We start from the raw sequence: 12,483 nt of genomic DNA, 5'->3' as shown, positions 1-12,483 counted from the left end.
AGTGAGGCCCAGTTGAGGACCAGAGTCACCAGATCTGGTTGAGGCCTAGAGGGTTACCAGAAACACCTGGTCCAGGTGACATCCAGATGGGGACCAGAGTCACCATGTCAGGGTTAGGCCCAGAAAGGTTCCAGAGTCATCATGTCCAGGTAAGGCTCAGGTGTAGTACAGAGTCACCAGGTACCAATGATGCACAGGTGAGGACCAGAGTCACCAGGTCTGGGTGAGCCGAAGATAGGATCAGAGTCAATAGTTCCAGGTGAGGCCAAGAAAGAGTCCACAGCAATCAGGTCCAGGTGGGGAACAAAGTCCCGAGGACTGGGTGAGGCCCAGATGCGGACCAGATTCACCAGGTCCAAGTGATTCCCAGGTGGTGAACAGAGTTACGAGTTCCGGGTGAGGACCAGGTAAGGACCAGATTCACCAGGTCCAAATGAGGCCCACGAGGGGACTTGTGTCAACAGGCATGTGTGATGCCCAAGTGACAAACCCTCTCACCAGGTCCAGGTGAGGCCAACCTGCAGGCCATGCAGTGGAACATGTCCCGGTGATGCCCAGGTAGGAACCAGAGTTACCAGGGGCAGGTGAGGCCAACCTTCAGGCCGTGCAATGGAACCATGTCCCGATGATGCCCAGGTAGGGATCATTGTCACCAGGTCCAAATGAGGCCCAGATGGAGCATATTCACTAGGTGCAGGTGAGGCCCAGTTGAGGATCACAGTCACCAGATCTGGTTGAGACCTAGAGGGGTACCAGAATCACCTGGACTACGTGACATGCAGATGGGGACCAGAGTAACCAGGTCAGGGTAAGGCCCAGAGAGGTTCCAGAGTCATCATGTCCAGGTGAGGCTCAGGTGTGGAACAGAGTCACCAGGTACCAATGATGCCCAGGTGAGGACCAGAGTCACCAGATCTGGGTGACGTGCAGATACGATCAGTCACCAGTTCCAGGTGAGGCCAAGAAGGAGACCACAACAATAAGGTCCAGGTGGCGAAAAAGCCACCAGGACTCGGTGAGGTCCAGATGGGGACCAGATTCACCAGGTCCAGGTGAGGCCCAGGTGGTGACCAGAGTCCCAGGGTCTGGGAGAGGACCAGGTAAGGACCAGATTAACCAGGTCCAAGAGGCCCACATGGGGACAGAGTCACCAGGTATGGGTGAGGTCCTGGTGGCAACCCCACACACCAGGTCCAGGTGAGGACAGCCTGCAGGCCAGAGTCACCAGATCCAGGTGAGGCCCTAGTGGGGACCGAAATCACCAGGTAAATGTGAGTCTACAAGAACACCACAGTCACCACGTCCAGGTGTGGTTCATATGGGAACGAGAGTCACCAGGTCCAGGTGAGACCCAGGTGGGGACCACAGTCACCAGGTCCAGATTGAGGCCTAGGTGGGGGGACCAGAGTCATCAGGACCAGTTGAGGCCAAAGTGTGGAGCAAAGTTATCATGTCCAGGTGAGGCCCAGGTGGGGAACAGAGAAACCATGTCCCATTGATGCCAGGTGGGAAAAGAGTCACAAGGTCCAGACGAGGCCTAAGTGAGGAGTAGATTCACCAAGTCCTGTTGAGGCCCAGCTGAGGACCAGTGTCCCCAGCTCCGGGAGAGTCCCAGAGGGGGACCAGAGTCACCCGGTTCTGGTGATATCCAGGGGGGGACCCGAGTCAGCACGTCAGGGTGAGTCCCAGAGGGGGACTAGAATCACTAGGCCCAGGTGAGGCCCCTATGTGGACCTGAGAAACCAGGTCCCATGATGTCCATATGAGGACCTGAGTCACCAGGTCCAGGTGAGGTCCCTGTGGGAACCAGTCACCTCGTCCAGGTGAGGCCCATGTGGGACCACAGTCACCAGGTCCAGGTGAGGCCCAGGTATGTAAGAGAGTATCCAGGTCCCAATGATGCCCAGGTAAGGACCAGAGTCAACAGGTCCAGGAGAGGCCCAAATATGTATCAGAGTCATTGTGTTCCAGGTGAGGCCAGATGGAGACCACAGGAACCAGGTCCAGGAGAGCCCCATATGGGAACCAGAGCCACCAGATCCAGGTGAGGTCCAGGTGGGACCACAGTCACAAGGTCCAGGTGAGGCGCTGGTGGCAACAGGATTCACCAAGTCCAGGTGAGAATCAGGTGGCGACCAGTCACCAGATCCAGGTGCGGACCAGCTAAGGACCAGATTCACCAGGCCCAAGTGAAGCCCAAGGGGTGACCAGAGTAACCAGGTAAGGGTGAGGCCGAGAGCGGGAACCAGAGCAACCAGTTTAGTTTGAGGCCCAGAATGGGACCAGAGGTCCCTGGTCAAAGTGAGGCCCAGATGTGGAATAGAGTATCCAGGTCCCAATGATGCCTGGGTGAGGACCAGAGTCACTAGGGCCATGCAAGCCCAGATGGGGAACAGAATCACTAGGTCCTGGTGAGGCATAGAATAAGACCACAGTCAGCAGTATCAGGTGAGCCCCTTGTGGGAACCAGAGCCACTCCATCCAGCTGAGTCCCAGGTCCATGTGAGGCCCACGTGAGGACCAGATTCATCAGGTCGAATTGAGGCATAGCTGGGGACAAGAGTCACCAGGTTTGGGTGCGGCCTAGGTGGGGCAAGATTCAGCAGTTCTGTGTTAGGTCCAAGTGGGGACGAGCGACACCAGGTCCAGGTGATGCGAAACTGAGGACCAGAGTCACCAGATCCAGGTGAAGTCCAGGTGGGGAGTGTCACCAGATCCAGGTGAAGCCCAGGTGGGGACCAGACTCACTAGGTCCAGATGAGGCCCAGGTGAGGGCCAGAGTTACCAGGTACACGTGAGGCCCCGGTGTGGATCAGAGGCAACAGGACCATGTGAGGCCGGTTTGGGAACATGGTCAACAAGTCTACTTGAGGCCCAGATTTGGAACACAGTAAGCAGGTCCAGGTGAGTACGCGGATGTGATATGAGTCACCACGTCCAGGTGAGTCCCAGGTGGGGACCAGGATCACAAGGTAGAGGGTAGGCCCTTGAAAGTCCCAGAGTCAACAGTTCGTCGTCAGGCGCAGGTGCCAACCATGGTCAGCAGGTCCAAATCAGGCCAAAGTGTGGTTCACAGTCACTAGGGCACGGTGAGACTCAGAGGGAGACCAGAATCAGCTGGTCCAGGTGAGGTCCAGTTGTGGAACACAGTCACCGGGTCCCAATATTGCCCAGTTGAGGACCATGGTCAAGAGGGCCAGGTGAGGCCCAGATGGAGACCGGAGTCCCCAAAGCAGGTGAAGCCCAGGTGGGGATCACAGTCAACAGATCCAGGGTAGTCTCAGGTGCAGACCAGAATGACCAGGTCCAGGTGTGGTGCAGGTGGCAAACACACACACCAGGTCCCGGTGAGGCACTGGTGGGGACCAGAGTCACGAGGTACATGAGAAGCTAGAAACACATGGGATCCCTGGGTGCCGCAGCGGTTTGACCCTGCCTTTGGCCCAGGGCGCAATCCTGGAGACCCGGGATCGAATCCCAGGTCGGGCTCCCTGTGCATGGAGCCTGCTTCTGCCTCTGCCGGTGTCTCCGCCTCTCTCTTTCTCTGTGACTATCATAAATAATAAAAATTAAAAAAAAAGAAGCTAGAAACCCTGCATCCAACAGGTCCACATTAGCTCAATGTGGGAACGAGAATCACCAGTTACTGGTGAGGACCAGGTGGGGATCTGACTCACCATGTCCAGGTGAGACCCAGGTGGGAACCAGTGTCACCATGTCCAAGTGTGGCCTAGGTGAAGACCAGAGTTAATAGGTCCGGCTGGGTCACTGTTAGTGAACAGTTTAACCATATCCTGATGCTACCCAGGTGGGTACCAGAGACACCAGATCCAGGTGAGGTCCAGGTGTGACCACATCACTAGGTCAAGGTGAGGCGCAGGTGGCAACAGGATTCACCAAGGCGAGGTGAGGCCCAGGTGGCCACCAGTCACCAGATCCAGATGCGGACCTTCTAAGGACCAGATTGACCAGGCCCAAGTGAAGCCCAAGGGGTGACCAGAGTCACCCTGTAAGGGTGAGGCCCAGAGGGGAACCAGAGTAACCAGTTTACTTTGAGGCCCAGAATGGGACCAGAGGTCCCTGGTCAAAGTGAGGCCGAGATGTGGAATAGAGTATTCAGGTCCCAATGATGCCTGGGTGAGAACCAGAGTCACTAGGGCCATGCAGGCCCAGATGGGGAACAGAATCACTAGGTCCTGGTGAGGCATAGAATAAGACCACAATCACCAGTATCAGGTGTGCCCCTTGTGGGAACCAGAGCCACTCTATCCAGCTGAGTCCCAGGTCCATGTGAGCCCCACGTCAGGACCAGATTCATCAGGTCGAATTGAGGCATAGCTGGGGACAAGCGTCACCAGGTTTGGGTGCGGCCTAGGTGGGGCAAGATTCAGCAGTTCTGAGTTAGATCCAAGTGGGGACGAGAGACACCAGGTCCAGGTGAGGCCAAACGGAGGACCAGAGGCACCAGATCCAGGTGAGGTCCATGTTGGAAAGAGAGTCACGAGGTCCAGGAGAGGTCCAGGTGGGGACCAGAGTCAGCAGATCCAGGTGAAGTCCAGGTGGGGACCAGAGTCACCAGATCCAGGTGAAGCCTAGGTGGGGACCAGAGTCACTAGGTCCAGATGAGGCCCAGGTGAGGATCAGAGTTACCAGATACACGTGAGGCCCCGGCGGGGATCATAGCCAAAAGGTTCACGTGAGGCCGGCTTGGGGACCATGGTCAACAGGTCTACTAGAGGCCCAGGTGTTTAACACAGTAATCATGTCCAGGTGAGTCCCCGGTGGTGACAAGAGTCACCACGTCCAGGTGAGGCCCAATTGGGGACCAGGTCACCAGGTACAGGGGAGGCCCTTGAGAGAACCAGAGACAACAGTTCGAGGTCAGGCTCAGGTGGCAACCAGGGTCAGCAGGTCCAAGTCAGGCCAAAGTGCGGTTCACAGTCACTAGGGCACAGTGAGACCCAGAGAGGGACCAGAGTCACTTTGTCGAGGTGAGTTCCAGTTGTGGAACGCAGTCACCGGGTCCCAATTTTGCCCAGTTGAGGACCATGTTCAACAGGGCCAGTTGAGGCCCAGATGGGAACCGGAGTCCCCAAGTTCAGGTGAAGCCCAGGTGGGGACCACCGTCACCAGATCCAGGGTAGTCTCAGGTGGAGACCAGAATCACTAGGTCCTGGTGAGGTGCAGGTGGCAACCACACTCACCAAGTCCCGGTGAGGCCCTGGTGGGGACCAGAGTCACGAGGTACATGAGAAGCTAGAAACTGCAGCCACCAGGTCCACATGGTGTCCATGTGGGTACGAGAATTACAAGTTACAGGTGAGGACCAGGTGGGGATCTGAGTCACCATGTCCAGGTGAGACCCTGGTGGGAACCAGTGTCACCATGTCCAAGTGTGGACCAGGTGAAGACGAGAGTTAATAGGTCCGGCCGGGTCACTGTTAGTGAACAGTGTAACCATATCCTGATGCCACTCAGGTGGGTACCAGATACAAGGTCCTGGTGAGTCCCAGTTTGGACCAGTGACATGAGGACCAGGTGAGGTACCGATGGAAACCACAGTCACCAGGTCAGGTGAGGCCATGCTTATATTCAGAGTCACCACTTACACGAGAGGTCCAGGGGGAGCCAGAGTCACATGGCACAGAAGAGGCCAAAGTCAGGACCAGAGTTACCACGATCAGGTCAGTCCCACTGGGAATAGAGTAACCACGTCCCGATGATGCCCAGGTAGAACCACAGTTACCAGGTCCAGGTGCGGCCAACCTAAAGGCCATGCAGTGGAACCATGTCCCGATGATGCCCAGGTAGGGAAGAGAGTCACCAGGTCCAAATGAGGCCCAGATGGTGCATATTCAATAGGTCCAGGTGAGGCCCAGTTGAGGACCAGAGTCACCAGACCTGGTTGAGGCCTAGAGGGGTACCAGAATCACCTGGACTAGGTGACATTCAGATGGGTCCAGAGTAACCAGGTCAGGGTGAGGCGCAGAGGTTCCAGAGTCATCATGTCCAGGTGAGGCTCAGGTGTGGAACAGAGTCACCAGGTAGCAGTGATGCCCAGGTGAGGACCAGAGTCACCAGGTCTGGGTGACGCGCAGATAGGATCAGAGTCACCAGTTCCAGGTGAGGCCAAGAAAGAGTCCACAGCAATCAGTTCCAGGTGGGAATCAAAGTACCAGGACTGGGTGAGGTCCAGATGGGAACCAGAATCACCAGGTCCAGGTGAGGCCCAGGTGGTGACCAGAGTCCCCGGTTCTGGGAGAGGACCAGGTAAGGACCAGATTCACCAGGTCCAAGAGGCACACGTGGGGACCTGTGTCACCAGGTATGGGTGAGGCCCAGGTGGCAACCCCACTCACCAGGTCCAGGTGAGGTCAACCTACAGGCCAGAGCCACCAGATTCAGGTGAGGCCCTAGTGGGGACCGGAGTCACCAGGTAAATGTGAGTCTACAAGAACACCACAGTCACCAGGTCCAGGTGTGGTTCATGTGGGAACGAGAGTCACCAGGTCCAGGTGAGACCCAGGTGGGGACCACAGACACCGGGTCCAGATTGAGGCCTAGGTGGGGAGACGAGAGTCATCAGGACCAGCTGAGGCCAAAGTGTGGAGCAAAGTTAACATGTTTATGTGAGGGCCAGTTGGGGTACCGATTAACGATGTCCCATTGATGCCAGGTGGGAAAAGAGTCACAAGGTCCAGACGAGGCCTAAGTGAGGAGTAGATTCACCAGGTCCTGTTGAGGCCCAGTTGAGGACCAGTGACCCCAGCTCCGGGTGAGTCCCAGAGGGCGACCAGAGTCACCCGGTTCTGCTGATACCCAGGTGGGGACCAGAGTCACCACGTCAGGGTGAGGCCTCGAGGGGGACGAGAATCACAAAGTACAGGTGAGGCCCCGATGTGGAACTGAGAAAACAGGTCCCATGATGCCCATATGAGGACCTGAGTCACGAGGTCCAGGTGAGGTCCCTGTGGGTACGAGTCACCTCGTCCAGGTGTGGTCCAGGTGGGACCACAGTCACCAGGTCCAGGTGAGGCCCAGTTATAAAAGAGAGTATCCAGGTCCCAATGATGCCCAGGTAAGGACCAGAGACAACATGTACAGGAGAGGCCCAAATATGAATCAGAGTCATTGTGTTCCAGTTGAGGCCAGATGGAAACCACAGGAACCAGTTCCAGGAGAGCCCCATATGGGAACCAGAGCCACCAGATTCAGGTGAGGTCAAGGTGGGACCACAGTCACAAGTTCCAGGTGAGGCGCAGGTGGCAACATGATTCATAAAGTCCAGGTGAGGCCCGGGTGGCGACCAGTCTCCACTTCCGTGTGCGGACCAGGTTAGGACCAGATTCACCAGGCCCAAGTGAACCCCAAGTGATGACCAGAGTCACCAGGTCCGCGTGAGGCCCAGAGAGGGAACCAGAGTAACCAGTTTATTTTGAGGCCCAGAATGGGACCAGAGATCCCTGATCAAAGTGAGGCCAAGGTGTGGAATAGACTATCCAGGTCCCAATGATGCCTGGGTGAGGACCAGAGACACTAGGGCCATGCAGGCCCAGATGGGGAACAGAATCAATAGGTCCTGGTGAGGCATATAATAAGACCACAGTCACCAGTATCAGGTGAGCCCCTTGTGGGAATCAGAGCCACTCTATCCAGCTGAGTCCCAGGTCCATGTGAGGCCCACGTGAGGACCAGATTCAACAGGTAGAATTGAGGCATAGCTGGGGACAAGAGTCACCAGGTCTGGGTGCGGCCTAGGTGGGGCAAGATTCAGCAGTTCTGAGTTAGGTCAAAGTGGGGACGAGAGACACCAGGTCCAGGTGAGGCCAAACTGAGGAGCAGAGTCACCAGACCTAGGTGAGGTCCATGTTGGAAAGAGAGTCACCAGGTCAAGGAGAAGTCCAGGTGGGGACCAGAGACACCAGATCCAGGTGAAGTCCAGGTGGGGACCAGAGTCACCAGATCCAGGTGAAGCCCAGGTGGGGACCAGTGTCACTAGGTCCAGATGAGGCCCAGGTGAGGACCAGAGTTACCAGGTACACGTAGGCCCCGGTGGGGATCAGAGGCAACAGGTTCATGTGAGGCCGTCTTGGGGACCATGGTCAACAGGTCTACTTGAGGCCCAGGTGTGGGACACAGTAAGCAGGTCCAGGTGATTCCCCGGTGGTGAGAAGGGTCACCACATCCAGGTGAGGCCCAGGTGGGTCCAGGACCACCAGGTCCAGGGGAGGTCCTTGAAAGAACCAGAGTCAACAGTTCGAGGTTAATCGCAGGTGGCAACCAGGGTCAGCAGGTCCAAGTCAGGCCAAAGTGGGGTTCACAGTCACTAGGGCACGGTGACACCCAGAGGGGACCAGAGTCACCTAGTCCAGGTGAGGTCCAGGTGTGGAACACAGTCACCGGGTCCCAATTTTGCCCAGTTGCGGACCATGGTCAACAGGGCCTGGTGAGGCCCAGATGGGGACCAGAGTCCCCAAATCCAGGTGAAGCCCAGGTGGGGACCACAGTCACCAGATCCAGGGTAGTCTCAGGTGCAGACCAGAATCACCAGGTCCAGGTGAGGTGCAGGTGGCAACCACACTCACCAGGTCCCGGTGAGGTCCTGGTGGGGACCAGAGTCACGAGGTACATGAGAAGCTAGAAACATTACAGCCACCACGTCCCCATTATGTCCATGTGGGAACGAGAATCACTAGTTACAGGTGAGGACCAGGTGGGGATCCGACTCTCCATGTAGAGGTGAGACCCAGGTGGGAACGAGAGTCACCATGTACAGGTGTGGCCCAGGTGAAGACCAGATTTAATAGGTCCGGTTTGGTCACTGTTAGTGAACAGTGTAACCATATCCTGATGCTACCCAGGTGGTTACCAGAGACACCAGGTCGTGGTGAGGCCCAGGTGGGACCAGAGACATGAGGTCCAGTTGAGGTCCCGCTGGGAACCACAGTCACCACGTCAGGTGAGGCCATGCATAGTATCAGAGTCACCAGTTACAGGTGAAACCCAGATGGAACAGAGTCACCTGGTACAGAAGAGGCCAAAGTCAGGACCAGAGTTACCAGGATCAGGTCAGTCCCATTGGGGAATAGAGTAACCATGTCCCGATGATGCCCAGGTAGAACCACAGTCACCAGGTCCAGATGAGGCGCAGGTAGGGAGCATATTCACTAGGTCCCGGTGAGGCCCAGTTGAGGACAAGAGTCACCAGGTCTAGTTGAGGCCTAGGGGGTACCAGATTCACCTGGTCTAGATGACATCCACATGGGGACGAGAGTCACCATGTCAGGGTGAGGCCCAGAGGGGTTCCAGAGTCATCATGTCCAGGTGAGGCTCAGGTGTGAAACAGAGTATCCAGGTCATAATGGTCCACAGGTGAGGACCAGAGTCACCAGATCTGTGAGAGGCACAGTTAGGATCAGAGTCACCGGTTCCAGTTGAGGCCAAGGAGTCCACAGCAATCAGGTCCAGGTGGGGAACAAATTCACCAGGACTGGGTGAGGACTAGATGCGGACAAGATTCACCAGGTCCAGGTCATTCCCAGGTGGTGACCAGAGTTACTCTTCCAGGTGAGGACCAGGTAAGGACCAGATTCACCAGATCCAAGTGAGGCCCACGTGCGGACCTGTGTCACCAGGTATGGGTGAGGCCCATGTGGCAACGCAACTCAATAGGTCCAGGTGAGGCCAAGGTGCAGGCCATGCAGAGGAACCGTGTCCCAATATGCTCAGGTAGGGACCAGATTTACCAGGTCCAGTTAAGGCCATTCTACAGGCCATGCAGTGGAAACATGTCCCGATGATGCCCAGGTAGGGACCAGAGTCACCAGGTCCAAATAGGCCCAGATGGAGCATATTCACTAGGTCCAGGGGAGGCACAGTTGAGGAACAGAGTCACCAGATATGGTTGAGGCCTAGATGGGTACCAGAATCACCTGGACCAGGTGACATCCACATGGGGACCAGAGTTACCATGTCAGGCTGAGGCCCAGAGAGGATCCAGAGTCATCATGTCCAGGTGAGGCTCAGGTGTGGAACAGTGTATCCAGGTTATAATGGTCCACAGGTGAGGACCAGAGTGACCAGATCTGGGTGACTCGCAGATAGGATCAGAGTCACCAGTTCCAGGTGAGGCCAAGAAAGAGTCCACAGAAATCAGGTCCAGGTGGGGAACAAAGTCACCAGGACTGGGTGAGGACTACATGGGGACCAGATTCACCAGTTCCAGGTGAGGCCCAAGTGGTGACCAGAGTCACCGGGACTGGGAGAGGACCAGGTAAGGACCAGATTCACCAGGTCCAAGAGGCCCACCTGGACCTGAGTCACCAGGTATGGAGTGGCAGCCCACTCACCAGGTCCATGTGGGGCCATCCTGCAGGCCAGAGTCACCAGATCCAGTTGAGGCCCTAGTGGGGACCGGAGTCACCAGGTAAATGTGAGTCTACAAGAACACCAGAGTCACCAGGTCCAGGTGTGGGTCATGAGGGAACGAGAGTCAGCAGGTCCAGGTGAGACCCAGGTGGCGACCATAGTCACCATGTCCAGATTAAGGCCTAAGTGGGGGGAACAGTGTCATCAGGACCAGTTGAGGCCAAAGTGTGGAGCCAAGGTATCATGTCCAGGTGAGGCCCAGGTGGGGAACAGAGTAACCATGTCCCATTGATGCCAGGTGGGAAAAGTGACACAAGGTCCAGACGAGGCCTAAGTGAGGAGTAGATTCACCAGGTCCTGTTGAGGTCTAGTTGAGGACCAGTGTCCCCAGCTCCAGGTGAATCCCAGAGGGGGACCAGAGTCACCCGGTTCTGGTGATATCCAGGTGGGGACCAGAGTCACAACGTCCGGGTGAGGCCCAGAGTTGGACGAAATCACTAGGTCCAGTTGAGGCCCCGATGTAGAACTGAGAAACCACGTCCCATGATGCCCATATGAGGACCTGAGTCACCAGGTCCAGGTGAGGCCCCTGTGGGAACCAGTCACCTCGTCCACGTGAGGCCCAGGTGGGACCACAGTCAACAGGTCCAGGTGAGGCCCAGGTATATAAGAGAGTATCCAGGTCCCAATGATGCCCAGGTAAGGACCAGAGTCAACAGGTCCAGGAGAGGCCCAAATATGGATCAGAGTCATTGTGTTCCAGGTGAGGCCCGAAGGAGACCACAGGAACCAGGTCCAGGAGAGCCCCATATGGGAACCAGAGACACCAGATCCAGGTGAGGTCCAGGTGGGACCACAGTCACAAGGTCCAGGGGAGGCGCAGGTGGCAACAGGATTCACCAAGTCCAGGTGAGGCCCAGGTGGCGACCAGTCACCAGATCCAGGTGCGGACCAGCTAAGGACCAGATTGACCAGGCCCCAGTGAAGCCCAAGGGGTGACCAGAGTCACCAGGTATGGGTGAGGCCCAGAGGGGGAGCCAGAGTAACCAGTTTAGTTTGAGGCCCAGAATGGGACCAGAGGTCCCTCGTCAAAGTGAGGCCCAGGTGTGGAATAGAGTATCCAGGTCCCAATGATGCCTGGGTGAGGACCAGAGTCACTATGGCCATGCAGGCCCAGCTGGCGAACAGAATCACTTGGTCCTTGTGAGGCATAGGATAAGACCACAGTCAGCAGTATGAGGTGAACCCCTTGTGGGAACCAGAGCCACTCTATCCAGCTGAGTCCCAGGTCCATGTGAGGCCCACGTGAGGGCCAGATTCATCAGGTCGAATTGAGGCATAGATGGGGACAAGAGTCACCAGGTGTGGGTGCGGCCTAGGTGGTGCAAGATTCAGCAGATCTGAGTTAGGTCAAAGTGGGGACGAGAGACACCAGGTCCAGGTGAGGCCAAACTGAGGACCAGAGTCACCAGATCCAGGTGAGGTCCATGTTGGAAAGAGTCAACAGGTCCTGGAGAGGTCAATGTGGGGACCAGAGTCACCAGATCCAGGAGAAGCCCAGGTGGGGATCTGACTCACCATGTCCAGGTGAGACCCAGGTGGGAACCAGTGTCACCATGTCCAGGTGTGGCCCAGGAGAAGACCAGTGTTAATAGGTCCAGTGGGTCACTGTTAGTGAAGAGTGTAACCATATCCTGATGCTACCCAGGTGGTTAGCAGAGACACCAGGTCCTGGTAAGGCCCAGGTGGGACCGGAGACATGAGGTCCAGATGAGTTCCCGATGGGAACCACAGTCACCAGGTCAGGTGAGGCCATGCTTAGGATCAGAGTCACCAGTTACAGGTGAGGCCCAGGTGGAGCCAGAGTCACCTGGTACAGGAAAGGCCAAAGTCAGGACCAGTGTTACCAGGATCAGGTCAGTCCCAGTGGGGAATAGAGTAACCATGTCCCGATGATGCCCACTTAGAACCAGAGTCACCATGTTCAGATGAGGAGCAGGTGGGGAGCATATTCACTAGGTCCCGGTGAGGCCCATTTGAGGACCAGAGTCTCCAGGTCTAGTTGAGGCCTAGACGGGTACCAGATTCACCTGGTCTAGGTGACATCCAGAAGGG

The sequence above is a fragment of the Canis aureus genome, chromosome 33 (assembly GCF_053574225.1).
Source record: "Canis aureus isolate CA01 chromosome 33, VMU_Caureus_v.1.0, whole genome shotgun sequence".
Lineage (NCBI taxonomy): Eukaryota > Metazoa > Chordata > Mammalia > Carnivora > Canidae > Canis > Canis aureus.
The sequence above is the reverse complement of the archived record's forward strand: the minus strand, read 5'-3'. Positions refer to the sequence as shown.